Source organism: Eublepharis macularius, chromosome 12, assembly GCF_028583425.1.
Source record: "Eublepharis macularius isolate TG4126 chromosome 12, MPM_Emac_v1.0, whole genome shotgun sequence".
Taxonomy (NCBI): domain Eukaryota; kingdom Metazoa; phylum Chordata; class Lepidosauria; order Squamata; family Eublepharidae; genus Eublepharis; species Eublepharis macularius.
The window spans coordinates 5,798,845-5,825,202 of record NC_072801.1 but is presented as its reverse complement, the minus strand read 5'-3'; the positions used below and the strand labels follow the sequence as shown (position 1 = coordinate 5,825,202).

The window sequence follows — 26,358 nt, the reverse complement described above, 5'->3', positions numbered from 1 at the left end:
CTGCTGTTCCCTCCTACCAAGTCTGGGGGCTGGGACCCAGACCCCGGACACACACCCCCGCTTAGCTTTGAGTTGTGGGGGTCAGGGTCAGACTCAAACATGCGGGACATGAAGTCCGCATCCACATGCTGCGCCCCCTTGCGGTTCTTGATGGTGAACCGGAAGGGGAGGAGGGAGAGGTACCACCGCAGCACACGGGGGTTGTGTGCCTTCATGTGGTGGAGCCACTGCAGGGGCGCATGGTCCGTTAGTAGGACAAAGGGATTATTGGCCAGGTAGTATTGCAGGGCCCCCACTGCCCACTTGACCGCTAGGGCCTCCCGCTCCACTGTTGCATAGCGCCTCTCTGCGGGCTGCAGCTTCCGACTCAGGAAGAGGATGGGGACGTCGGTTCCGTCACGTTCCTGAGTCAGGACTGCCCCAAGGCCGGTGTCAGAAGCGTCTGTGGCCAGCGTAAAGGGTCCGTCAAAGTCCGGGTTCCACAGGGCTGTGGTATTAGAGAGGGCTGACCGCAGGTCCTTGAAAGCTGCTTCTAGTGCTGGGGTCCACCGGACTTGGTTGGGCAGCCCCTTCTTTAAGCAGTCTGTCAGGGGGGCGGCTCGGGAGGCAAAGTGGGGGATGAACCGCCCGTAATACCCCAGTAGTCCCAGGAAACGTCGGACCTGCTTCTTGGTCCGGGGCTGGGGGGCATCAGCTATTGAGGCCACCTTGTCTGGTGGTGGGTGAACTCGGCCTCCCCTGACCACAAAGCCCAGGTACTGGAGTTCCTGGAACCCCAGGTGGCTCTTCTTTGGGTTAGCCCGTAGTCCGGCTCGCTGGAGGGCCCTCATGACAGCTTCCAAGTGTTGGAGGTGGGTGGGCCAGTCCGGGCTGAAGATGATGATGTCATCTATGTACGCCATTGCATACGCCCGGCACTCTCCCAGCACTTGGTCCACCAGCCGCTGAAACGTGGCAGCTGCCCCGTGTAGACCAAACGGCATCTTCTTGAACTGGAAGAGGCCTCGTGGGGTGGCAAAGGCTGTCTTCTCCCGGTCCGCTGGCCGCACGGGCACTTGCCAGTAGCCCTTCGTCAAGTCTAGGGCCGACAGGTAGCGGGCGGACCCTAGGTGGTCTACCAACACATCTGCTCGGGGCATGGGGTATGCATCGAACTGGGCCACCTTATTCAGTTCGCGATAGTCGATGCAGAATCGGGTGGTCCCATCCGGCTTGGGCACCAAGACTATCGGGCTCCTCCAAGCGCTTCGCGAGGGCTCGATTACCCCAAGCCTGAGCATCTCGTCGGTCTCCTTCTCCACTGCCTCCCACCGCTTCCTGGGGATGGGGCGCCAGGTAGCCCGGGCTGTCTGCCCCGGGTCCGTTGGAATGGCATGTTGGATCAGGCTCGTGCTGCCCGGCCTGCGGGAGAAGACCCCGGGAATCCGAGCCCAGAGGTCTTGTAGCTGGGCCCTCTGAGCTGGGTTGAGCTGAGGGTCCACCTTGGGCTCCTCAAACTCCGGGGCATCAGTGGTCCAAGGCAGCACACTGTCAGGGAGCTCTAGCGGGTCCTCAGCCACGCCGCACTCCTCTTTTGGGCGCTCGTGCCACTGCTTTAGGAGGTTCACATGCAGGGTCTTCCGCCGACGCCGGCCGACCCCACACTGGACTTCGTAGGTGGTGGGGCCCAGCACCCTTCGAATCTGGTAGGGACCCCTCCATGGGTCCCCTTCCTCTCTTGGGAACACCGAGTGGTGCACGAGGACCTTCTCTCCGGCCTGGAAAGTCCTCATCCGCGCACCCCGGTCATAGGCGGCCTTTTGCTTTGACTGGGTGCGAGTCAGTCTGCGATTTGCCTCCGCTTGGGACTGTTGCACCCGGTCACGGAGCCGGCTCACGTACTCCTGTATGGGGGGCGCGGGGCTGCTGGCCCGGGGCCCCCAGCGTTCCGTCAGCCGGGAGAGCATCCCCCTTGGCTTGCGCCCATATAGCAGCTCGAATGGACTGAAGCCAGTGGAGGCCTGCGTGGTCTCCCGGAGGGCGAACATGAGCGGGTCGATGTACAAGTCCCACTGGTGAGGCTTGTCCCGCGTCATCTTCTTCAGAGCCTCCTTGACGGTCTGGTTCAGCCGCTCTGCCAACCCGTCTGTTTGAGGGTGGTACGCCGAGGTGAACACCTGCCGGATCCCCAAATTCCGGCAGAGCTGACGCATGGCTGTGGCATGGAACGGGCCCCCCCGATCCGTCAAAATTTCATCTGGCAGCCCCACCATCGCGAAAAACTTGGACAGGGCCCGTACCATCCCCGGGGTCTGCATGGTCTTCAGCGGGATGACCTCGGGGAACCGCGTGGCATAGTCCACAATCACCAGGGCAAAGCGATGGCCCCGGGGTGTGCGTGGCAGCGGTCCGATGAAGTCCATTGTGATGCGTTGGAAGGGCGTCTCCATGACGGGCAGCGGGGAGAGGGGGGCCTTCGGCGGGCGGCGGGCTGCCACCCGCTGGCAGGTGGGACACGAGCGGCAGTGGGCCTTCACGTCTGCATTCACGGAGGGCCAGAAGAATTGCTCAAGAACCTTCCTCAGGGTCTTGTGGTGCCCGAGGTGCCCGGCCCAAGCATGCTCATGGGCCGTGCGGAGGACTTCCGCCCGATAGGCTGCTGGCACAAGTAGTTGGCGGACCTCCCCCTGGCCATTTGGGGCACGAGCTATGCGAACCCAGACCCCTCCTTGCTTCTCGATGCGAGGGAGCCGTTGGGACCTCCGTTCATCCCGCACTTGCTCCTCCTCACGAGCGGCTGTCTCTCGCAAGCGCTGCAAGGACTCATCTGCCCCTTGGGCATCACGGAATGGGCGGTCTGCAAGGGTTCCAGCTGGGCCTCCAGCCCGTGGTTCTGCCCCTGGCCTGGTGGAGGGACCCTCTCCCGGGTCGTTGGCCTCCTCCACTTGCAGAGCGGTGGCAACTTGTGGGTCTGTCACTTCCCCTGCCGCCTTCAGCCGAGACCCGGCAGTCCCTGGGGTGTCTCTTCCCAATTTCTTCGCTGCCTGCTGGAGGAGCCTGAAGAACCCTGGGGCATCTCTTCCCAGCAGTATTGGTACGGGTAGGTGAGCTAACTGGGCAACTTCCATTTGGTGGCGGACCCCTAGGTACTCTATCGTGATTAGGGCCGTAGGGTACGGCTGGGTGCGGCCCATCACATCCGTCACTGGGATCCAGCGGTACACTGGGGTGGCAGCTGGGAGGAGCTGGGGCCGAATTGCTGAGACTGCACTCCCAGAGTCCAACAGGGCTTGTAGGATCAGCCGGCCTATCTTCACAGTGGCACATAGACTCTGCACCTGCTTGCCAGGCGGTGGGTTATTTTCCCAAACGAGGGCGCAAACCCTTGGCAAGGCCTCAGTGAGCACGCCGGCTTGCCTCTGCAGCTCCGCTGTCTGTGCTAGTTCTACTGGAGCAGCTGGGTAGGCTGCCTCCAGCTTTCCCCACATCCTATCCTGGCGTTCCTCCAGCCACGGTCCAAGCTCCGCTGGGGCGGCGGCCTTGGGAGGCCGCCCCTTGACTGGTGCCTGCGTTGGAACATCTCTCCCCGTACGGGCCACCAACTTGTCAGGGCTTGCCGCCGCTGCCGCTGGGCATGGCACTGGGCAGTCTGCTCCTGACGTCACAGGGGGGCCAGGGATTCTGCAGGACCTTGCTCTGTGGAAGGAGGGGCGGTATACCTCACCCAGACTCCCTCTCAGTCCACTCGCTGGCCTGCTCAACCTGGCCTGCTTACCCTCTGCGTTCTCCTTCATCTCCTCCTTCCAGAACTCTCCTCCAAACCTCCACCCTTGCATCTTACTGCTCTCACTCCACATCATCACTCCTCACTCACACCCACCACCACAGGGCTCTTCCCAGCCAGCTTTTATAGGGCTTCCTTCTACTGCCCCACCCCTCTTCCAGCCTGGCCTTGGGCTGCACCAAGCAGTTGCAGCTGGGGTAGCTGATCTGGCCCCACTGACCAGCACCAGCTGTGCCTTGTTCTCTGGCTGCCCAGCCTCCCTGCCTTGGCTGATTGCTGAAGGCATGTCCAGCTGCAGTCCCCTGGCTAGCAGCCCAGCCTCCCTGGCAGAGCTGATGGCTGAAGGTGGGTCCAGCTGCGGCTCCTTGGCTGGTTGCCCAGGGCTTCCTGCAGAGTGCCTCCAATAGCCCCACCTGGAGTGGCTTGGCTTTTGGCAACTCCTGGGCCAGGCTACTATTTTCTAGCTGGGGCATGGCTTTGGGTTGTTGGGGCTGCTGCTGCTTCTCCTCCTCAGGTAAGGTCTTTGGGTGGGTGACTGCTGGGCTCCCAATCCCTCTGCCCTTGCCCCCTTCCGCCTTGCCTAGCCCCCTTTCCCTCCCTAGGGGAGTGGGACTCGCTGGCCTCTCTCTGTCTCCCCCTGCCTCCTGAGGCCCTGGGCTTTTGCTCCTTGCCCCTGGCACCGGCAGGTTCTGGCTCCATTTGCCTGTGGGAGGGGTTGACCTGCTGTCCCCCAGCTGCCCCCTCTGCCTGCCAGTCAGACCGGTTGACCTGCTGTCAGCTGGCTGACCAGTTGACCTGCTGTCTGCTGGCTGCCCCCTCTGTTTGCCCATCAGCCCGGCTGACCTGCTGTTCCCTCCTACCAAGTCTGGGGGCTGGGACCCAGACCCCGGACAATGGATGCTCATTCCATGTTACATACCGTATTTTTGTGGTATGATATGCTGGTCTTAATATGGGTCTCCATCTACTGAGAATTTTATTTCCAGTACCAATTCTTGAAAGCTCCTTAAAAGGTTAAGCAATGTAAATTCTGATTCTTTGGTGTGTGTGTGTATGTTATGTGCCGTCAGGTTGCCTCCGACCTAAGGCAACCCTGTGAATGAAAGACCTCCAGAACATCCTATCATTAACAGACTTGCTCAGATCTTGCAAAGTGGAGCACGTTGCTTCTTTTATTGAGTCCAGCCATCTCATTTTAGGTCTTTCTCTTTTCCTACTGCCTTCTACTTTTCCTAGCATTATTGACTTTTCCAAAGAATCTTGTCTTCTCATAATGTTGTGTGATAGAGTTTATTTGGAATCGTACTATCAACAAGAACATTTTAATGGCACAAACTACAAAAGAATGCATAAAGTAACTAAACTAAATTTTAAAAATATTTGTGTTGCTTTCAAACTTCCTGCCCCGCTGCTTTTGAAAGCAAGCAGCATTTTACTTGCTGTTGCAATGCAAACAGCTAGAAAAATGCTGCGGGCTGCTTTTCCCGAAGCTTACTGAAGCATACAAATCACTTTGGAAAGCTTTGCTTCGGGATTCCGAATCGACTCAGTGATGCCGAGGCTGATTCGGGAATTCCAAATCTTTCCAAATTGGGCCCGATTCAGGTTAAAAACCTGAATCAGAAACCTGAAGCACACATCCCTAGTGCTAATGAATGATATACAGAACTAGACAGTCCGGATTCTTTCAGTCTGTTTTTGCCCCTCCCCCACTTCCTCTTTAGTGGAGATCCAAAGAGGTTTACAACAGCGTTGTCACCTTCTCCATTTTATCCACATACACTTATCTCTCTCAGTTAGGCTGAGAGAGAAAGAGAGAGGCTGGCCCAAAATCATCCAGCAAGCGTCCATAGCAGAGTGGGGGTGCAGAGTTCTATTCTTGGGTTGCTGGCCCACTGGCTTCTCCTTGCCTGTTTTCTGCCTGTTATTTATTCATATGCTGACAGTCCTTGACCATCAGTGACTGACAACTGGCTGGCCAAACACTTTTTGCAAACCATTGCACTTTCTCCTTCAATGTCATCTAGTATGACAGGCAGCGAAAAGCCTTTCTCCACTTCTGCTACTGGACATCTTTAACTGAAGATGCACAGGAATGACAGAAAGATCTTCTGGGTTGAAAATGTGTGCCCCACCACTGAGAGCCAAGCTACAAGTGACGCCTTACACAGGTTGGACACTTGTCAGCTTCCCTCAAGTTTTGATGGGAAATGTAGGCATCCTGGTTTTACAGCTTGGCTCTCCATTACAGCTGCAAGACCAGGATGCCTACATTTCCCATCAAAACTTGAGGGAAGCTGACAAGTGTCCAGCCTGGGTCAGGCGTCACTTGTAGCTTGGCTCTGAGTCCTAAGGAGTCTCTAGTGGTTCATTTTTCCTCAGCCCTTGTGAATTAAACTCTGTGTATCGCGCAGAAGGAGCTCACCAGATGGCAAGACAGACATGAGCGGTGCCCCCACATTAGTGGCACCGCAAGCTCACTCATTTATTCTGAGAACCCAGAAGTGTTTCTCTAAAAACATTTCAATAGCTGCCATTTTTAAAACAAAAACCCAGCTGCCCTCTTTTTCACCAGCTTGTTCTTAGGCAGTTTTCAATGCTGTTGTTAAAATTTTAGCAGAGTTATTTGTCATCTGAGAATTTTTACTAATCTTTTTGTACCACAATCTCAAAATCCCATGATTAGTAGACCGAACAGGAATCTCCAGATTTACCTCCAAAGGTGAAACTCAGTAGTGATTTACATGATAATCATTAGAAGTTTTACTCGGAATACTACTCAGCTGTTCTCAGTGGGAAAGCATTCTTAAGATTTCCCTGTTAGAGATCTTTGGAACTCTCTGAAAAATGTTTCTAAAGTCTGTGTATCATTGCTTTCCTTGGAAGTGTTGCTCATGCAGGGACCTCCACATTTGCCTAAGAATTCCACTTCAGGTATAATTTGGAGGCAAATCTAAAATGATGAAGTGTGGAATGAGGTTATTTCTCTCTTTTTAAAAAGCATTTCTTTCCCCCATTGATTGGGATTTTATCGTCTTGGATGCCTGTTGCTGGAAGTTGGCACTTGTGTAATTAGTGCTGAAAGAACTTCTCATGACATTTTGTTTGTACTGCTGATATGATTAGTTAAGTCTAAAAAAAAAGTCAGCTATGAGCCTAGAAGAAAAGAAAGCTGTGGAATCTGCAGCAGTCAACTGGGCTTAAATTAATGTCGCTACAAACTCTTCTGTCCTGATTCATTTTCATTACATAAAACCCTGTCTCAGCGCAGAATGTCTGATGGTGGCAACATCGTCTTCTGAATTAGCAGGATGGTGAGTGTTTTATCATCTGACGCTCTGAATTAGCAGTTAAGATGTTAGACCTGTTGTTTCTTGGTTGAGCACACAGTGTGTGGGTGAGTTTTGTGTGTGCATCTTGGATGTTGTGGTGGCTTTTTTTTTTGTTCTGATTTGTCAGGGTTCCTCACAGCAGTTCCTTCTCTTGGCTTAGAGTTGTTGTAATTCTATTTATAGCCTGCTTTTCTCACTGAGGAGGTCTGTAATTACAGAGTATGGAGAGGGAGTGGCAGCTTCAGACGGTGAACTCCGTGGAGCGACATCCCCACTCAGCTCCCCCCCCCCCGCCCCAACTCTACCCTCCCTAGATACCTCCCCCCCCCGCCAATATCTAGGTTGGCAGCCCCGTCTCAGCCTGGACTATTTGTTATGTTCCGCCGTCTTTTGTCACTGGTCCTTTTTAACTGCACTCCCTGGATTTTGGAACAGTCTCCCAGAGACAGGCTCTGAAGCTTTGGTAAGGCCTGAAAAACGCCCCTTTCACAGCCAGTTTTTTCTTGATGGACATGTGCCTTAAGTTGGGCATAAACTGACTCCTTTTTTTTGGTAGGCAAGCAGGATATTGGTTGGGGAGGGGTCCGCTTTTGCAGCCCACCATGGTTCGGTGTGGGAGGCTTTTGTTGTCTGTTCTAACTGTGCTATTTGACCTCGGAGGCCAGTTAGGAAGCTGCCACGGGCAAATCAGGGAAAATGGGACGTAAATATTGTAAACAAATAAACAGTGGAGCTTTGTGGTAGTGTGGCCATCGTAAAATACAACAGCCACAGTAATGCGGCTGTGGAAAGTTCCTTTTGGTGAGGTAGGGCATGGGAAAGAGGGACGGAAGTTTCTACCAAGAGTGCTGCTGCTGCTTCTCCTTCTTCCTCTTCCTCTTCTTCATCATCCACTTTTTACACTGAGATCCAAGGTGTATTATACACTGCAAATGAATACAATATAATCAATAGTCAGGGCAGTCATTGAGCAAAATACAATATGATCAACAGTTAGGACATTCAGTGAAAACAGATACAATAGAGTATGGTAGCACAGAATTTGAAAGCTAGCATGAAGCTGAATACAGAGATGAAACCCTTCTGAAATAAAGTATAATTAGTTAACATGACATCTTTAGCAATGTAGAACTACCCAGCAGGAGCATATCCACATCAGCAGACAGTACCCGGTAGCATAGTCTATAGTCCCTGTCCCTTAACAAGGAATCTCTTTGAGCTATTTCTTACGACACAGCCCTATAATCTGAGTAGAAAGTCCTCCTGAATAATTCAGTTTTGCATAGTTTGCAGAAAGTCAGGAGAGAGGGAGCTTTCTTGACCTCCTCAGGGACGCCGTTCCATAAGGAGAGGGCTGCCACAGAGAAAGTGCTTGTGCAGGCAGCTGTTGATTTAGCCCAATTGCAGAGTGGTATCTGCAGAAAGCCCTGTTCAGATGCCATGGCAGAACATAGAGAGATAGGTGGTTGCAGAGATATGAAGGGCCAAGGCCACAAAAGGCTTTGAAAGTAATAGTCATGACTCTGAATTGAGCTCAGTAACTGATGGGTAGCCAGTGGAGGGACTGCAGAATGGGAGTGATGTGCATGCTCCTTCTAGTTCCTGAACATAAATGAGCTGCAGCATTTTGCACCACTGGAGTTTCCAAGTTGACTTTTAGGGGAGACTCATGCAGAGTGCATTACAGAAGTCCAGTCTTGATGTCACCGTGGCATAAATCCAGGTAGCCGGATCAGCCAAGTCAGGATAAGGGCCGTCTTCCAGGCTAGTCTGAGTTAGGAGAAGGCCTTTTTTGCAGCTGCATGTACTGTTTCTCTAGCAGCAGTGCTGAATCCAATACAACCCCTAGGCAGGTCAGAAGCACAATGTTCTTCGAGATCTCTAATTTTCCAACCACCATCACTTCCATCTTGTCTGGGTTCAATTTCAATTGGCCTCTTTTTAGCCATTTGACAACAGCTGTCAATCAGTGGCTCAGTATCTGTACTGCATCAACCAGGGGATTCAGATAGCAAGATAAACAGCTGGCCATCATTTGCATATTGATGGCATCCAATTCCATAGTTAGAAATGATTTTTCCTAAAGGCTTTACATAGAGGTTGAATAACTTGGGGGGATAAGATTGCATGCTGTGAAACCCCTGCACTAGCTGGTCTCCAATAGCAACTCTTTGAGTCTGTTCCATGCGGAACAATTTAAACCAGTTCAAGGCACATCCACTCATACCTACTTCTGCCGCCAGATGCCTCGACAGGAAGGCATGGCCTGCTGTGTCAAAGGCTGCAGCTAGATCCTGGGGGAGCAACGAGGCATGGCCTTTGTCTACGTTCAGGTGGAGGTCATCCACTAGAGCCGTCTCTGTCCCACAGCCTGGCCCAAAGCCAGACTGAAAAGGATCCAGAGAGCAAGACTTGTCCGAGAAGGTCTGGAGTCGGTCAGCTACTGCTCTCTCAAACAGTTTGCCCGGGAAGGGTAGATTAGAGACTGGGCAATAATTGGCTACATCATTTTTTGTCTAAGGATTGTTTTCTAAGTAGTGGGTGGATAACAGCCTCTTTGAGGGGCTATGGGAAGGTGCCGTGAGTTAGTGATTGGTTTATGATAGCTTTCAAGGGCTCCTTTATGTGGTCTCTACAAGATTTTAGTAGCCAGCATGGCCAGGGTCCAGTGTATAAGTAGTGGCCTTCATAAATGCTAGAATTCTGTCAATACTCAACATTCATCACTGTAACTGGGTCAAGAGATTCAGAAGTTGACCAGATGGTGTGTTAAGCATTACTTCTGTTTCACCTATATTACAGCTGGCATCCAGATCAGACCATATTTGGGCTATTTTATCAACAAAAACCTTTGCAAAGGTATCACAGCTAATTGTCTGTTTTTGAACCAGCAAAGATTCAGATTTAGGAATCAAACGATATTGAGATACCTTGAACATCTGGGATGGACGTGAACCAGCTGATTCAACAATTACAGAAAAATAACATTTCATTGCTGCTGTCACCTCTACTTCATAAGTCTTCCAATGGGCTCAGCACAAGTCTTCCACCAACATCTTTCTCGACAGCTTCCAGCTTTCTTTAGATCACCCAGCTCTGCAGTGCACTATGAAGTCAGCTTCCACTATAAGGGTGGGAGAGGTCAGTGAGGAGCAATTTTTTCTATAGCTTCAAGGAGCTTCACATCCCATGCTTCCACCTCCACTTTAACAGAGGGCCAAGCTACACATGACGAATGACACTTGAACGGCAAGTGGATTGAGTGGAGGGCAAGTGAACAGGGAGAAATACACTTGCTGTTCAAGTGTCATTTGCCATGTGTAGCTTGGCCCAGAGTCTTTGTTTGGAAGTCTAAAGTCTCCCAAAGCATTTTGGAATGTGGAAGTATCCATTAGCCTTCTTGGGTGGATCATTTTGGCTGGGCAGTCCATTTTCTGGGAGTCAGGGCCATATTGAACCTTGACTTTATTAGATAATGGTGAGTCCATGGTTCAGGCCAAATTTCCAAACCTGAGAGGAGACTTTCACTCAAAGACTCAGAGCAAGAGATTAAGTCCAGGGTGTGGCCCTTTTCATGTGCTGAGCCTGTCGCGAGTTGAGAGAGGCCTAGGGCTGCCAAGGAAGCTATGAAGTCCTGGGCAGGCTCTGATGTGGAGCATTCAGCATGGATGTTGGAATCACCCAGAACCAGGGCTTTTTTTCAGTGGGAACGTGGTGGAACGGAGTTCCGGAACCTCTTGAAAATGGTCACATGGCTGGTGGCCCCGCCCCCTGATCTCCAGACAGAGTGCCATCTCAACTCCCCTCTGTCTGGAGATCAGGGGGCGGGGCCACCAGCCATGTGGCCATTTTCTCTGAGGGCAACCCACTGAGTTCCACCACCTCTTTTCCCAGAAAAAAAGCCCTGCCCAGAACTATCAGCGTCTTCAGCACAAGTCTGAAAGCAACTCTGCCAGCGCAGAGAGGGTGGGGAAGTAGGTGGCCAGGAGACTAGCAGAATATCCCATCTATCCTTAATTCCCAATGAAAAGAGCATACAGTCAATGCCTGCTGTGGTTTGTCCCAGGAGTCTGCAGAAGTTGAAAGTCTCCTGGAGTATGATAGCAGTCCCACCTTCCCTGATGCCTGAGTGGGATTGGTGAAGGACTGCAAAATAAGGCGGAGTTAGCTGGGACAGGCACACCACATCATTTTCTTCCAGTCATATCTCAGTTATGCAAGCCAAGTCAATTCCCTCCTTTTGTTAACAGTCTGTTAATGGAGGCAGATTTGTATCTTACTCATTTGGCATTGCATAGTATTAAAGAGAAAGTAGGGGAAGAAGAAGGCCTTGCATTATTACAACGTGTTTTCAAAATGGCAGCCAATTTGATTAGGTAGACCCTTCCCCTGATTTTGTGTACCAGTGATGTTTTTTCACTACAGAACATCTTTAAAGAATGTGAGGAGCATGTTAGTGCTGCAGGGCTGCTATTCAAGGAAGAATAATCTTCCTCAATATAGATATGAATATTGCTATAATAATGATCTTGCTGCATAATCCCATCAAAGAGATTGCATTATTAGGGTCACACCAATGCAAGAATGGGCACCATGCCATTCTAAACAGATGGGTATGTTTGCCAGCAAGCTCAAAGCTCGTGTTGGGAGCAATTTTCTCTGCTGAGAATAGTGAGAAGGGAGCAGGCTCTTGTTTCCAAACCTCTTATTTGAAATCCTCACACACTTCCATCACAAATGCAGTCGTTTCCTGGCTTGCTAAAGCCAAAATGTACAACTGGAATGTACCAAAGCAGTGGAAGTAGGTATTTGTTCTTAAAAAAATAGTATCAGTGTGATCATAGAAATGGTCATTGGCTTGTCCTTCTAGCAATATTTGTGCAATGCTTCCAAAAAACAACTGTGTATGGCGCGACTCAAATTGGGGAGGCAAGAATTTATTGTTAACTGGTTATTATGCATTTTTATCCTGCAAAGTTATGTGCAATTCTCCCTGCCCTGGAAAAGTCTTGGGGGTACATTGTGGCTGCCATGTATCACAGTAATTATCATACTGTGCTTGTGTCTTAGGTGAAACATGGAGAATTTTTTTCTATTTCTAATGCACATTAAATCATGCTGTGTCACAAAAGAATAAGCAGTTTTGAATCCCTGTGTGAAACCCAGATTTTTTTAACCCCTCCCTTCAGCATGGATATGATATTCTGCCCTTTGCTAGTGGACAACAGCAGGGGGGTTGTTCAGCCTCTGTGCCCCCGCTACAGGCTTTCTAGGAGCATCTGGTCAGCCAGTTGATAGACCATTGTCTGAACCACCAGAGAGGCACCAACTGGTTTTCTGACAATAGAACAGTTGTGCTGAAACTTAGATGTGTGCCAATGGTCACCTTTCCCCAATCATGTTTTGTGCTGATTTCCCCCCAGATCATCGCTGCTGTGTTCTGGAGGAGCTGCATGTGTGAACTCTTTAGTGGGGCCTTGGGACTGAAACACTGCCCAGTCAGGAGTCACATGTTGGAAGGGATGCCGTGAGGATACCATCTATCCGATTAGAGTTGTCTGTGAAGTGGTATCATTGAGGCGGAGGAAGATAATGAAAAATGTGTTAATGGATATTTGCACAAAATGCTGAAAGCTCACCAAAAAGAGCAGGGTTTTTCTGGTAGTGCCAGAAACAGGATCTCAAAAACCGAGCCATGAAGTTTAACCTAACTTTCCACATTCATCTAGGTTATTATGGCACAGGTAATCATTTTTCCCTAACCCCCCTCCTGCCCCGAAAGAATATAACAGATGTTTGCAGGTTGTGGCTGATGTACAACTAGTAAATAATTTTTTTTTGCATGCAAGCTTTTGTTTCCTAATGTAGTCATGCTAATTCTGTGAAGCTAGGCAAATCATGAGAGAGAGGACAGGAAGGCTTACATCAGAGCTTTTACATCAGGGATTTTTTTGCCATCCTCTGGGCATGGAGCAGGGGTCACTGGGGGTGTGGGGGGGGGGGAGAGGTAGTTGTGAATTTCCTGCATTGTGCAGGGGGTTGGACTAGATGACTCTGGAGGTACCGTCCAACCCTATGATTCTATGATTGCCAAGATATAACTGGTGTGTGTTTTTTTTGCGGGGGGGCACTCAGTATAGTCATGAAAGTTACACATCTTCCCACTGTTTTTGACAGAAGACTTTGTTGTCAATCTGAGCAAGATTAAAGTTTCTTCCTTTAGCTCCTGTTTTGTGACAGCCACCAATTGCTTCAAGGAAAGCCATTTAATACTAAATACCCCAAGTAATTGAGTAACATGTTGGTTAGATGTATGTTTGTGGTCTGATCAAATTACCAGACAGCCCATGCCTGTAGGTAGGCAGCCGAGCATGGTTTGCATCCTTAATACACTGTTATTAGTTGCAGACATTAAAAGTTTGGTAACAGTGGCTTAAATCATTTCGTTGTATTGAGGATTAAAGTTTTATTTGCAAACCAGTCATCTGGATCATGTAACAATCTTAACAAGGGGCCAGTTAAAGTAATGGCTTACGACGGAACAAGAAATATTAGGCTGGTGACTCCCCCCCACACTATTCTGCTACAATAATTATACAGGCCAATCTTTTACAAAGCATTAGGAATAATATAACGAACCTCTATAGGGCTTTCCGCATATAAGACTTTAGGTGTATAAACTTATCTGCACAGATGTTGTCTGTGAGGTATGATATAGAGTTGACCAACATATTCAGCCCAAGGATCACAGCTCTTATCACATGTTGGAGAGCCAGTTCTCTGGATATTGCCACCATTGTACCACAGTAGTAAAGTGGTAGGAGGTGCTTGGGTGATGATTGACTCCCTACAGGACTGGAATTTAGAAAAAAATCAATATGTGGACAGTGCAATTCTATGTAGAGTTACTCCAGTCCAAGCCCACTACTTCCAGTGTGGAGCTCCAAATTGGTTACAATTGGTTACATGGGAGCAGAGGCCAGGAGGGAGGGAGGGGGGAGGGGGTGTTCTGTAGCCATGGGCACGCCAATCTCATCACTGCAAATCCTGTTCTGACTGCCAACCACAGACCACCTGCCTTTCTCTATGGGACCTCTGGTTATAAAAGGAAGCATGCTCCAAGCTCTCGCTTTCAGTTTCAGCAAGAAGTAGAGTGGGAGAGAGCTGTTGCTAGCATTTTGGGAGAGGGAAAGGGAGAGTGCTTTGGAGCTTGAATTTTGTGTGTGTGTGGTAGGATAGGGATCTATCTCCTCTGGTTCCAGGGCTGCTGGCAGGCCCTGGGGCCAAGCTCAGCGGGGACCTCAGCAGACGGCTCACTCTGATTACTATCAGTGCCTGATCTGGTCAGGTTTCTGGGAGTGCTGAGCTAGGGTTCTACCCCCTCCCTCTGGTTCCAGGGCTGCTGCCAGGCCCTGGGGCCAAGCTCAGTGGGCACCTTGGCAGACGGTGCACTCTGATTACTATAAGTGCCTGATCTGGTCAGTTTTCTGGGATTGCTAAGCTAGGGCTCTACCCCCTCCCTCTGATATTCAGGTCTTGTTGAATTTTAATTCTATCTTCTTGGGTGTTTGCTACTCCTCCCAATTTGGTATCATCAACAAATTTAATGAGCAGTTCTCTGATGGTCCGTCTTTCAACCTCTCCCTCTCTGGATGGAAGCACTATGACCCTTCCCAACCTCTCCTCTCCTGCCTATCCCGCCCTTTCCGTGAAGGCGGGAAGGTGGGTCATGTCTGCAGCCGCCGCTTTTGGTCACGAGGGGCAGCTCAAAAGCTGTTGCAGATACAGTTGCAAAGCACGGTGCCCCCCATTCCATGGCACTTGCTGTCCCCTCTGAGCATGGGGGAATGGGTCCCACAACTCCCACCCTTTCCATGAAGGCAGGAAGGTGTGTGCTGTCTGCTGCTGCTGCTTTTAGACATGAGGGGCAGCTCAGGAGCTGTTGCACATATGGTTGCACAGCTCGGTGCCCCCCATTCCATGGCACCTGCTGTCCCCTCTGAGCAGGGGGGAATTGATCCTGCAACTCCCGTCCTTTCTGTGAAGGCAGGAAGGTGGGTGATGCTGGCAGCAGCCTACACTACTTAATAGAAGTGCCTGTAGTGCCTGCACAGGTAAGGTGTCTCTGAGTGTGGTGGATTCTGTGGAACTGCTGTCTTTGGTAGGGTGCTGAATAGACTGCCACATCTGTGATGGCAGGCCATTGGGTGATGCTGGGGGAAGCCCACAGCTCCCCACGTGGGCACCTACCTGTCTGCTCGCAATCCCCTTTCCTAGGGGAACCAATGCCTCCCCCACGATGGGGGGGGGGAGGCATCCTCCACCGCCTCGATGGCCAGCACGTGATCCTTCACTTCTACATGTTAGGGGTGGGCCCCACCTCCCACCCTTGGTTCTTTCCATCCAACTTTCTAACAATGGGATAACCCAGATATTTATGCAATCTACCTGTCTCCCCAATATTCCTGTACACGGTATCTATCTCTCCTGTCAATCCAATACAGATATTCAATGTATCCATGCATCCCTCTATCCTATACACCTATCCCATACAGCTATGCACCTGTCTATTGAGAAACCTATCCCATGTACCTAACTGTCCAGTGCTCCATGTCCAGTGGTGTGTTTTGGGCGGCAACAGCCTCTGCACCACACGAGGTGTGGACAACAGCACTGGCCCCGATGCCATGATGTCCCCATCTGGTGGATGTATTTTGGTGTCTCTGACCCACCAGGGTGTGTGTTGGTGCGTGCAGGGCCTCCGCATACGCCATCATGTCTTACCAGAGGGTTTTCTTTGCAGACTGTTGCTGGGTCATTTGGTTATAGTGCCAGGTTGGTATAGTGGTTTAGAGCACGGGACTCTAATCTGGAGAGCCAGGTTTGATTCCCCACTCCTCCACTTGAAGCCAGCTGGGTGACCTTGGGTGAGTCACAGTTCTCTGGAGCTCTTGTCAACTGGTGGCTCCAATTGTATCGAACCTGCCTGCTGAACACTCCCTGTGAATATGGGCTCTCTAAGTCCAACGGGGGCCGTTCTGGCCCCCACGAACCATGAACACCGAACATGTTCGTTAATGCGACATGTTCGTTACTGTTCATCTGTTCGTGTTCATCGACAGCAACGAACAACAAACAGCGTGTTCATTTTTTCCCCTGTTCGTGCCAACATCTATTTATAAGCACTCTTGAGAACAGCCTATTGGATACAGTTTGGAATACACTTAAGAATACTCACTTGTGGAATTCCAGTTGGATTGCAGTCTTCTTCTCGGCTTTGACTGTGAAGAAAAAAGAAAAGACATTAACTTTACATTAGAGAATCTACACACTTTATTCATACGGCTGAAACCTTTATTGTATATTTCCATTTTGTATATTGGAAATTTATATTTGTATGAATATTTATTAGATGAACATAAGTATTTATAAGCACTTTGCACTTTGCACATGAATACACATTATATTTATTTCTATAGACATTGATTTTTCCTTTTCCCTCCATTTGTGGGTTTCCCACTGAGTTGTGTTTTTCAATGGAGCTGGTCTGAATGTTCAACTGCCAGTTCAAATATACTGAGCAATCAAGTGATGCACAAACACATATGAATTGTCTAAATCACGAGGAGGATCCTAGTACAAACCAGTATCTGGGAGATCTGGGAGAATCTCCACTTTTCCATGGAAGCTCTCTGGGTGACCTTCTGCCAGTCACACACACTTTCAGCCTAACCTACCTCATAAGATTGTTGTGGGGATAAAATGGGGGAGAAGAGAATTATGTAAGCCACCTTGGATCCTCATAGGGGAGAAACGTGGTGTGTAAATAAAGCAAATAAAGTTAAGTAAGTAAGCAGGGCTTTTTTTCAGGGGGAACGTGGGGGAACGGAGTTCCGGAACCTCTTGAAAGTGGTCACATGGCCTGTGGCCCCGCCCCCTGAACTCCAGACAGAGGGGAATTTCAATTGCCCTCCTCGCCGCTCGGCGGTGCAGAGGGCAATCTAAACTCCCCTCTGGAGATCAGGGGGCAGGGCCACCGGCCATGTGACCATTTTCTCCGAGGGCAACCCACTGAGTTCCACCACTTCTTTTCCCAGAAAAAAAGCCCTGTAAGTAAGTATGAGGCTGCTCTGACGTGGGTGGAGTTAGTCCTGGTCATAATTTGTATGGGAGACTGCTAAGGAAGGTCAGGGTCACTGTGCAGAGGCAGGCAATGGTAAACAACCTCTGTTAGTCTCCTAACCTTGAAAACCCCAGCAGGGCTCACTAGAAGTTGGCTGCAATTTGATAGCATAACACAAATACAGAAAGAGAGAGATAGAGAGAAGACTAATTAAGAATCCGCTCTCTGTACTGCTAGCTTTCCACAAGCAGGGACTTTTCAATGTAGTGGAACATTCCACCATATCTTGAATCGGCTGCATTCTGAAACACTAGAAGTCCAAGAGAGCAGATTCTTCTACGGTGAGCTGCAATAGCCCTTCAGACCTTTGAATATATCATTCCTTCTTTTTTAGAAAGTGTTTTAACATGCTAATGCACTTTAAATACACTAGCTGGTGAGACGTGGAAGAGTTGGTGGTGATGTTGTTGTTGTTGTTGTTGTTGCCGTTCCTCAGGTAGCAAGTATATGTAGACCACTCACCTTGCTTCTATTTTTCATTTTTATTGAAAGGAAGGGAAAGGATCAATCTGTTGGACCCCCCACTACTTGATTAATCCCTGAATATCTCCGAGAGCAGGTTCCCCCCCCCCCTGTCTTCAGCTGAACTATTAAGTATTTCATGCTTCTTAAAAACTGATAACAAGCAATAGTTTGGCTGCTATGGCATTTGTTGCAGCACCTGGGGCTTAGTGCTATCTGTAATACAGGATTCTGCATGCAGCCGTTTTCCCCATCAGTCCAGGCCCTGAACACACAACTCTCCTGAAGGAATATCTGTCCATCTCTGTGATACAGTAGGAATGAGTACTTGTTCCCATTTCTTTATAGACAGACAGACAGACAGACAGCCTGTGTTTCGGTGTGTGTGTGTGGGGCGGGGGGGAGCTGGCAATGATTTCAGTTCTGTACTTTTTTTTATTTTGGAAAATTAGTCCAGCTCATATCTGCATATATATATATATTAATACACTATGTCTATGATATAAACATACAGTTCCAGAAGGGTATTGATATTAGTTTCCAGCAACCAAAGCTACCAAAATTCTTGCAACACCAGAGAGAGACTGTGTGATAACAGAAGCTTTGGAGAGCCAGAGTCCAGTTTGTCGGGTGCATGAAATCCATCTTCATGCCTCTGACAAAATGGGCCCGGGCTCCCAAAAGACTATGTTACATTAAATTTACAACTCTTCATATGTACAATGTATGTTATTTATACATGCCACACACGTATCATGCTGACTTACTGATGTGCAAATAATAATGTCAAAACCTGCATACATTTTATGGGAGGAAAATTGATGGGAGAAGATGGAAAATGGTGTGAAAATAAAGAATTCCGGGTGTTATTCATGCCAAAGATAAGTGAAATAAAAACACAGATTGAAGAGAAGGGGCTGGAAGTTGGAAAGAATCCCTATGACACAGAAACGGTGTTTTGGAAGAGATTTTTAAACAATACTTGGATGTGAAAAGTGGGGTTCTGGAAGGAAAGGAACAGTCACCCATAGCTTACGTTTCCAAAACTGTATGTGCCAAACTAGACTTGTGTGACATGTCTAGACATGAGACATGTGGACATCCTTCACATCTCTTGTTGGCAGAGTGTGAAACTATTGTAGCTCTCTCCCTGGTAATCTGGAGAGAGAGATTATAAAGTGAGGGTTCAGCCTATTCACTCATACCCTGCTCTAGTAAAAAACCGAACTGCAGTCCACCAGTCCCACTCACCAACAGATCACGCGTTTCTCTTTAACTCTTCCAAAAGCTTCTAAGTCAAGCTGTGTGCTGCTGACTGCTCTTGCTGGTTACCTGCTGGTTTTGATCTGCTCCTGCCAAATACGTTGCCTTCAGTGTAATATTTCTTGAACATCATCAAAACCAGGGCTTTTTTTTCAGCAGGAACGCGGTGGAACAGAGTTCCGGAACCTCTTGAAAATAGTCACATGGCTGGTGGCCCCGCCCCCTGATCTCCAGACAGAGGGGAGTGTAGATTGCCTTCTGTGCAGCAGCATGGAGGGCAATCTCAACTCCCCTCTGTCTGGAGATCAGGGGGCAGGGGCACCAGCCATGTGACCATTTTCTCCTAGGGCCACCCACTGAGTTCCACCACCTCTTTTCCCAGAAAAAAAGCCCTGATCAAAACTACTCATGTTGGTGGCTCTACCTTCTCCTTACAGCTGTTCAAAAATGTCTGACCTCTTATCACAAAGTGTTATTTCTATGCACTGTTTATACATCCCATATTTCAGCCTAATCCACACTTACCGGCATAGCGCGAAACAGTCGGAATGAAAGTGCCTTCCTGGCGCGATTTCTGACTGTTTTGCGCTATGCCGGTAAGTGTGGATTCAGCCTTTATTACCTCATGCTGCAACGCTGACCATCTTTGTTTTTGTTTCCATAAGCTTTCTTCTCACACGCCTCGATCGATGATATTTCAGTTATCCCTTTTAGTGGAACAAATGTTTCATCCCACCCAGTGCCGTTGACTCAGGCAGCAGCCCAGGGCCTTTCACACTGTGCTACTTGAGATTATTTTATCTGGATCTGTTGGGGATTAAACTTGGGACCTTCAGCAAGCAAAGCATGTGCTCTACTGCTGGGTGAGCAATAGGCTTTCCCCTCAGAGCCACAGGAAGTCTGGCTTATTTTCATGCAGTACAGTTGAGCTTCAAGGGTTAATTCCAGACGGAAGGCTTCCTGGGATCCTTTTTGTAGGATGCTTGACTAGCAGTCACAACACTGCCCATTTGCAAGCTATCAGCTCAGTTTTCATTGGAATAATGTTATGAACATAAATATAGCATAGCACCGTTACAGCACTTTTCTCTTTCTAATGCCATCATGTGAGACAGATCTGCAAAATCGTAAATACGTATTCTTATTCTGAGAGGATAAAATTTAAACTTGGGTCTTGCAGATCCTAGGCTGACAGTCAGACCCTTACACCATGCGAGTAGGCTGAACGTTCTGGTACTAGGGCAGATATTGATATGCATTGAGCAAGCTTAGGGGACAAACACAATTGCACCCATCTGAATTTGACCCTCAGGGTAGTAGCTTGATCAAGATGGGTAGCCATGTTAGTCTGTCTGTAACAGTAGAAAATAACAACAACAACATTCAATTTATATACCGCCCTTCAGGACAACTTAATGCCCACTCAGAGCGGTTTACAAAGTATGTTACTATTATCCCCACAACAAAACACCCTGTGAGGTGGGTGGGGCTGAGAGAGCTCCTAGAAACTGTGACTGACCCAAGGTCTCCCAGCTGGCTTCAAGTGGAGGAGTGGGGAATCAAACCCGGCTCTCCAGATTAGAGTCCTGCGCTCTTAACCACTACACCAAACTGGCTCTCATACACCAAATTGGCTCTCAGAGAGCAAGAGCTACTACCCTAGAAAAGAGTCCAGTAGCACCTATAAGACTAACAAAATTTGTGCTAGGTTATGAGCTTTCGTAAACCACAGCTCACTTCACAGATAACTTCTTCAGATACCGCATATTTGAAGAAGTGAACTGTGACTCACGAAAGCTCGTACCCTACCACAAATTTTGTTAGTCTTATAAATGCTACTGGACTCTTTTTTTTAAGCATAGGGAAACAGGCTCGAATAGGAAGCCTGTTTCCCTATCTAACGAATAGACATTATTAATGGCTAATAATGAGAATGAGTTTATCATCTTTGTCGCTGGCCACCTCTTTGCAGCACTGGGACCATGTCTGGGGTAACAGAGGAGGGAGACATTGTAAGGAGAATTGGCTGGTAGGGAGTGGGGGGGGGGGAGATCTGGCACTTACCTTATTGATGCTCTTGCACGCGCACAAGGCATGTGCTCCCAATGTGGCGTAATGGCACCACTTCCAGGAGTGACGTCATTGCACAGGCCCCGAGAGTACTCTCACGCTTCACAGTGGGCTGATTTGGTCCCCAGCCCAGTGCAAAGTGTAGGAGCGCTCCTGGAGAACTGCACAATGAGTGATATTGTCATGCCATGCCAGCAGCATGCCCAGGGAGACCTATTCTCCCCCACCTTTTCCTCACGCCAACCGGGTGAGTTGTGGTGGGGGGTGGGAGCAGGGGATCCCCCGCACCCACTGCAGGACCTGTCAGCCCTCCACGGAGCTTTCCTACCTGTGGTGTAACACCTTTTCACCCTCCTCCCACATTTGCTTTGCAGATATTCTGCAACCTGGATTTCCAGCCCTGAGTCTACCACCAGTTTAGCCCCTAAATTCTTTGACTGTGGCAGAGTTTCAGAGGCATAAAATTGGAGCAAGACAGATTAGTAGCAAATCATGCTGAATAACAAGAATTAATTGTGAAAAGCACTCAACCTTCCTCCCATACACTGACATAGATGTGATGTTTGATAAAGAAGATACATTTTTTTCTGTGTGCTCTGTGCTATTTTGCAACAATGGAAAAGGGTTACCATAGTAATTCAGAATAAAATATTACATTTCACTCGGTTCAAGGAAAACAATATATTTGAGCGAGGACTAATTACCTCTTTTTTATTCCAGGTGACAAAAGCCAATATATCACACTTAGCCACTAAGAGAACTCCATTTCAGTAAACTAATTAAACAAATCCTATCTACACTCATTATTCTCAGTTCTACTAAATATTTTAACAGGGTAGATTTATTTTGTAACATAAATTACATCATACTTAAGGAAAATAGTTTGCAAGTGTGTGAGTTGGGTTTTTTCCCCTTTTGTTTTGGAAACCTGACTTTGAAAAAATGTCTAGAAAAATAATTTTATGGGACTTTTTGAGCTTTGCAAATCATTGTCATATTATTCTTTTTTTTTAAAAAAAGTAGAGCGATAGCGTGAAATGGCTGTTGTGTTGATGAAATGGCTGTTCTTTTCTCTCTCCCTCTTGTGTTGCCACTTCCCTGGATACTTTCAAGATAGACAGTCTTAATTGTCAATTGGACATGTATCCCAGCTTTTGGCCCACTGTTGAGTACCCTCCCACCCACCCACTACAGTCAGCTTGCAATTAAAATAATGGGACTGCAGGGTTGGTACAATGGTGATTCTACTTTCTCCAACAGTCCTTGTGAGTATGAAATAAGAATGGACGTGAAGGAGGAGAAGTAACTATTCTAGATGTATATGGAGAAAGCAAATGTAACATTGGGTGCCCGGAATCAGTGTCTATAGACTGTAAATCAAACTGGTGATTCTTACTTTTCATTCTGTTTTCTCTTTCCTCTCACCAAATCATGTCTGTAAAATGTATGTCGTCAATGCTTTAAATCAATAAATTATATATATAATTTGCATTGCATCCATTTATATTACATTATATGCATTTTATGTGTCAATATTTTTACTAAGGGCATACTGCTGAACAACAACAAACGTTTTAGAACAATCTTCTGCAATTTGCAGGTGCTTCCACAAACCAATCTTCAATAATAACAATAAAAAATAGAAAACTAAAACCACTGAGAAAAAATATGAATAGATATAAAAAAGGTAAAGGTAGTCCCCTGTGCAAGCACCGAGTCATTACTGACCCATGGGGGGATGTCGCATCACATTTTCTTGGCAGACTTTTCGTTACGGGGTGGTTTGCCATTGCCTTCCCCAGTCATCTACACTTTACCCCCAGGAAACTGGGTACTCATTTTACCGACCTTGGAAGGATGAAAGGCTGAGTCAACCTTGAGCTGGCTACCTGAACCCAGCTTCTGCCAGGATCGAACCCAGGTTGTGAGCAGAGCTTGGACTGCAGTACTGCAGCTTTACCACTCTGCACCATGGGGCCCTTATGAATAGATATAAAAAGAAATAAAACACAGACTATTCATTCATTCTTATTTATTTATCCATCTGTTTGTTTGTTTAAAATGTTTGTGTCCTACTGCACAACAAGAAAATAGGCTTCCAGTACATTTTAAAACCATCAAAACCACACCAGGAAAATATGAACCAATGTAAAACTGCAGGAAATAAAATAAAATCCTCACAGCAAGAAATTAAAACCACTGGATAAGCAGCAGAAAATAAAAACAAGCAGAATTAAGGGAAGTTATTCCAAGAAAAGTTACTCCAGTCTAAGCCCATTGATTTCAATGGACTTACATTTGAGTAACTCTTCTTAGGATTGCACTGAATGTCACCTATTTTATTTTATTAAATTTATATTCTGTTCTCCCCGCAAGCGGGCACCTAAAAGCCTAGGAGAATAAGTAGGTCTTAACCAAATGCAAGAAAGAAAACTGATTTGGTGCTAGGCTAGCTTTCTAGAAAAAGGCATTCACCTAATTCCTAGTTCATCAAGGTGGGTAGTGTCAGAAAATTATCAGAAAATGCTACCTGTCAGATTTTTTCTCAAAGTGCTGTTTTGCATGCTCCGTGTGGAGCTCATCCGTTGTAACCTGGACACTTGCAACTATGTTAATTTGCACGTTCATTTAGGTTCTGTAGTCAAAATGGATAAGAAGAGAAGTTCCTGGAAATCCTTTTAATCACTTGAACTGCATTGTTTGAACTTTCTCTTTGTGTATCTTATCCCGTGATGAAGTCTCACGACCAAAGAGTTCAGATAGTTAGAGTATAGCAGAAGCACTGCTGAAAAGCTCAGAAGGAATAATATGTAAGTGCCACTTCACACTAAATTGCTGCCTACTTATACCCATGTAATGCAATTAAATCAAGAAGCTGTAAGCCTCCTAAATCGGGTAAGTTTAACGAAGGTATTTGCACTTAAGAAATCTGCCTCCCTGCTTCTCCCGCCCCCTGCCTGATAATAAAACAAAGGAAATGCATGTAATAAAGACTCTTCGGGACAAATTTACAGTGTACGTGATACCCCATGAAACTGAAGAGATGGAAAGAGAGGAACCCGCTAATTGTAGTGATGTTGATAGATCGTTTAGAGCAGAGGAATAATGGATTTCTAATTCTGATAACCCTTTCGGTGCAATTTGTTTAGAATTTATACAACATCTGTACTGGAGAGTGGAATGTTGGAGCATGTTGAACTTTGCAAGATTCGGGCTGTGTGTTTTTTCATGAGACATTGGGACACAAGTGCAATTAATTGCATTTCCGATGGATGGATTTCTTGGAAATCTCAAATGAAGGGGAAAGAAGGCTGGACAGTTGATTTGTGGGCTGCTAGAAACTGTAGTGCTGTGGGTCATCGTTCTTAACACACCACTCCTCTGCAGACTATCTCCATATTACCCTTGCCAAGTCCAGTCTGCTAGTTTGAATTACTACTACTGTAATTCATCTTCTGGACATCAAGTGAACATCAATAAATACTTTCCCCCTGACTTTGTTGCCATGTTTTTCACATTACTTTTTTCATGCATTGAACAGTGAGTAGCATATTTAGGCAGTCCTGGCACATGATTCTTCTTTTAATACTTCTTTTTAATGTGGAGGGTGGGGATGATGGTGGTTGTCAGGGTATTTTATCACTGGGGAACAAACACAGTTGGAGAGGCGCAGGTATGGGGTTATGTAATGAACACGGCTTGTGTAATTTTCTAAAAGTATTGTATGACTCAGTTGCTACATATGTTGGGTTTTTATGGTATGGTGGCACTCCCAAGTACTATGCAGGCTTCCCAATGAAACAGAGCCTAAAAAAGAGTTGAAGTGAAATTAGAGTCTGAATATCTGAGGAATTTGCGGGTGGGAGGAATAGGTCCTGATGAGATTTGCAAAATTTCTTCAGTGGAATTCTACATATCTATATGTTGTCACTAGTCATGCTTCAAAATTCCTCGGCAGTAGGAGTTATTTCCAGAAATACTGCTCCTGTCCAAGTTTTCTGTTGTCATAGAATTGAATGGCATGTGTCTCATCATTAGAGATGGGCATGAACAGAAAAAAAAATGAGCATGATGTTTGTTGTTCATGCCATCCACGAACAGGGACTCACAAACAACCACGAACATGGCCCTGTTCACAAACATGTTCGTGGTTTTGTTTGTTTGTGGGGGCCAGCAGGCGCTCCTCCTGCCATCATCCAAGTCAAGATCCCTACTGCACCACTCCCAGAAACCTGACCTGAGCAGGCAGCAGGAAAGTTGCCAATAATAAATAATAGCTTGGCCCCAGAGTCTGGCAGCAGCCCTGGAACTTGAAGGGGTAGATCCCTATCCCACCACACACAAAGAAAATTCAAGCTCCAATATACTCTCTCTATCAAAATGCCAACAGCAGTTGCCTCTCCCTCTCCAAAGCCAGAGCTGGGAGCACCCTCCCCCCTGGTCTTTGTTCCCTTGTAACAAATTTGGAGCTCCACACTTGAAAGGAAGACCTGCCTATCAAGCTAAATTGGGCTTAGATTGGGGTTTCCAGGGCAACAGCAGGAGTTCAGACAGAGTTCATACAATCCCTGCCTAAGTTGCCAGGGGAATTGCTTGCAGGTGCCAGACTGTTTGGCTTGATGAACAGCAACGAACAGCAACAAACGAGGCTTGCAATGACCACCTGTTTGTTTAGAATGGGGCCTCACGAACAGCTTGTTCGCAAATAGCAGATTGGGCTGTTCGTGGCTTTTTTTTGTTCGTATTGCTGTTCGTGCCCATCTCTACTCATCATCCTCAACATCTATTTATTCTGTGGTATTATTGCAAATTTTGTAATGCACATTATCATTGTGGAATTACACATTGCAGCATATATCAAAAATATATGAAATTCATTGTGTGTACGTGCACTCAATTGAGATGTTTGTAGTGAATCATCAGAGGGACACAGAATGTAACTCTGGGTAAAGTTTAGAACAGGATGGGTGACATTTATCCAGTCTTAGGTAGGGTGCACATGTTGTTGTATATTTCCAGCGTGTACAGAAAATGACTGCATAATGTGCACCTCCAGATTTGTCTTAAATGAAATTTTAAGCAAAGTTCAAGAGCTGTAAGGGCAGCCCACAGTGCATGCCTTGAACTGAGTTAACGTGATCTCGAAGTGGAATTTCTCAGAGCAGATTGGCAAATCCCCGTCCTTTGGGTTGGTTTCATCAGCCATGGTCCTGCAGAAGCAATGTATGGATTATAACTTGATGGGTGAGTGCCTACCAGAAGGGCAACAAAACAAGGCCATTCAC

The 26,358-nt window shown here is 47.5% G+C and overlaps 1 protein-coding gene across 3 annotated transcripts in view; it reads left to right on the top strand.

The window, feature by feature from the left end:
- Positions 1-26,358, top strand: part of RBFOX1 (RNA binding fox-1 homolog 1) — a 489,827-nt gene that overhangs the window by 81,655 nt on the left and 381,814 nt on the right. The window lies entirely within an intron of this gene.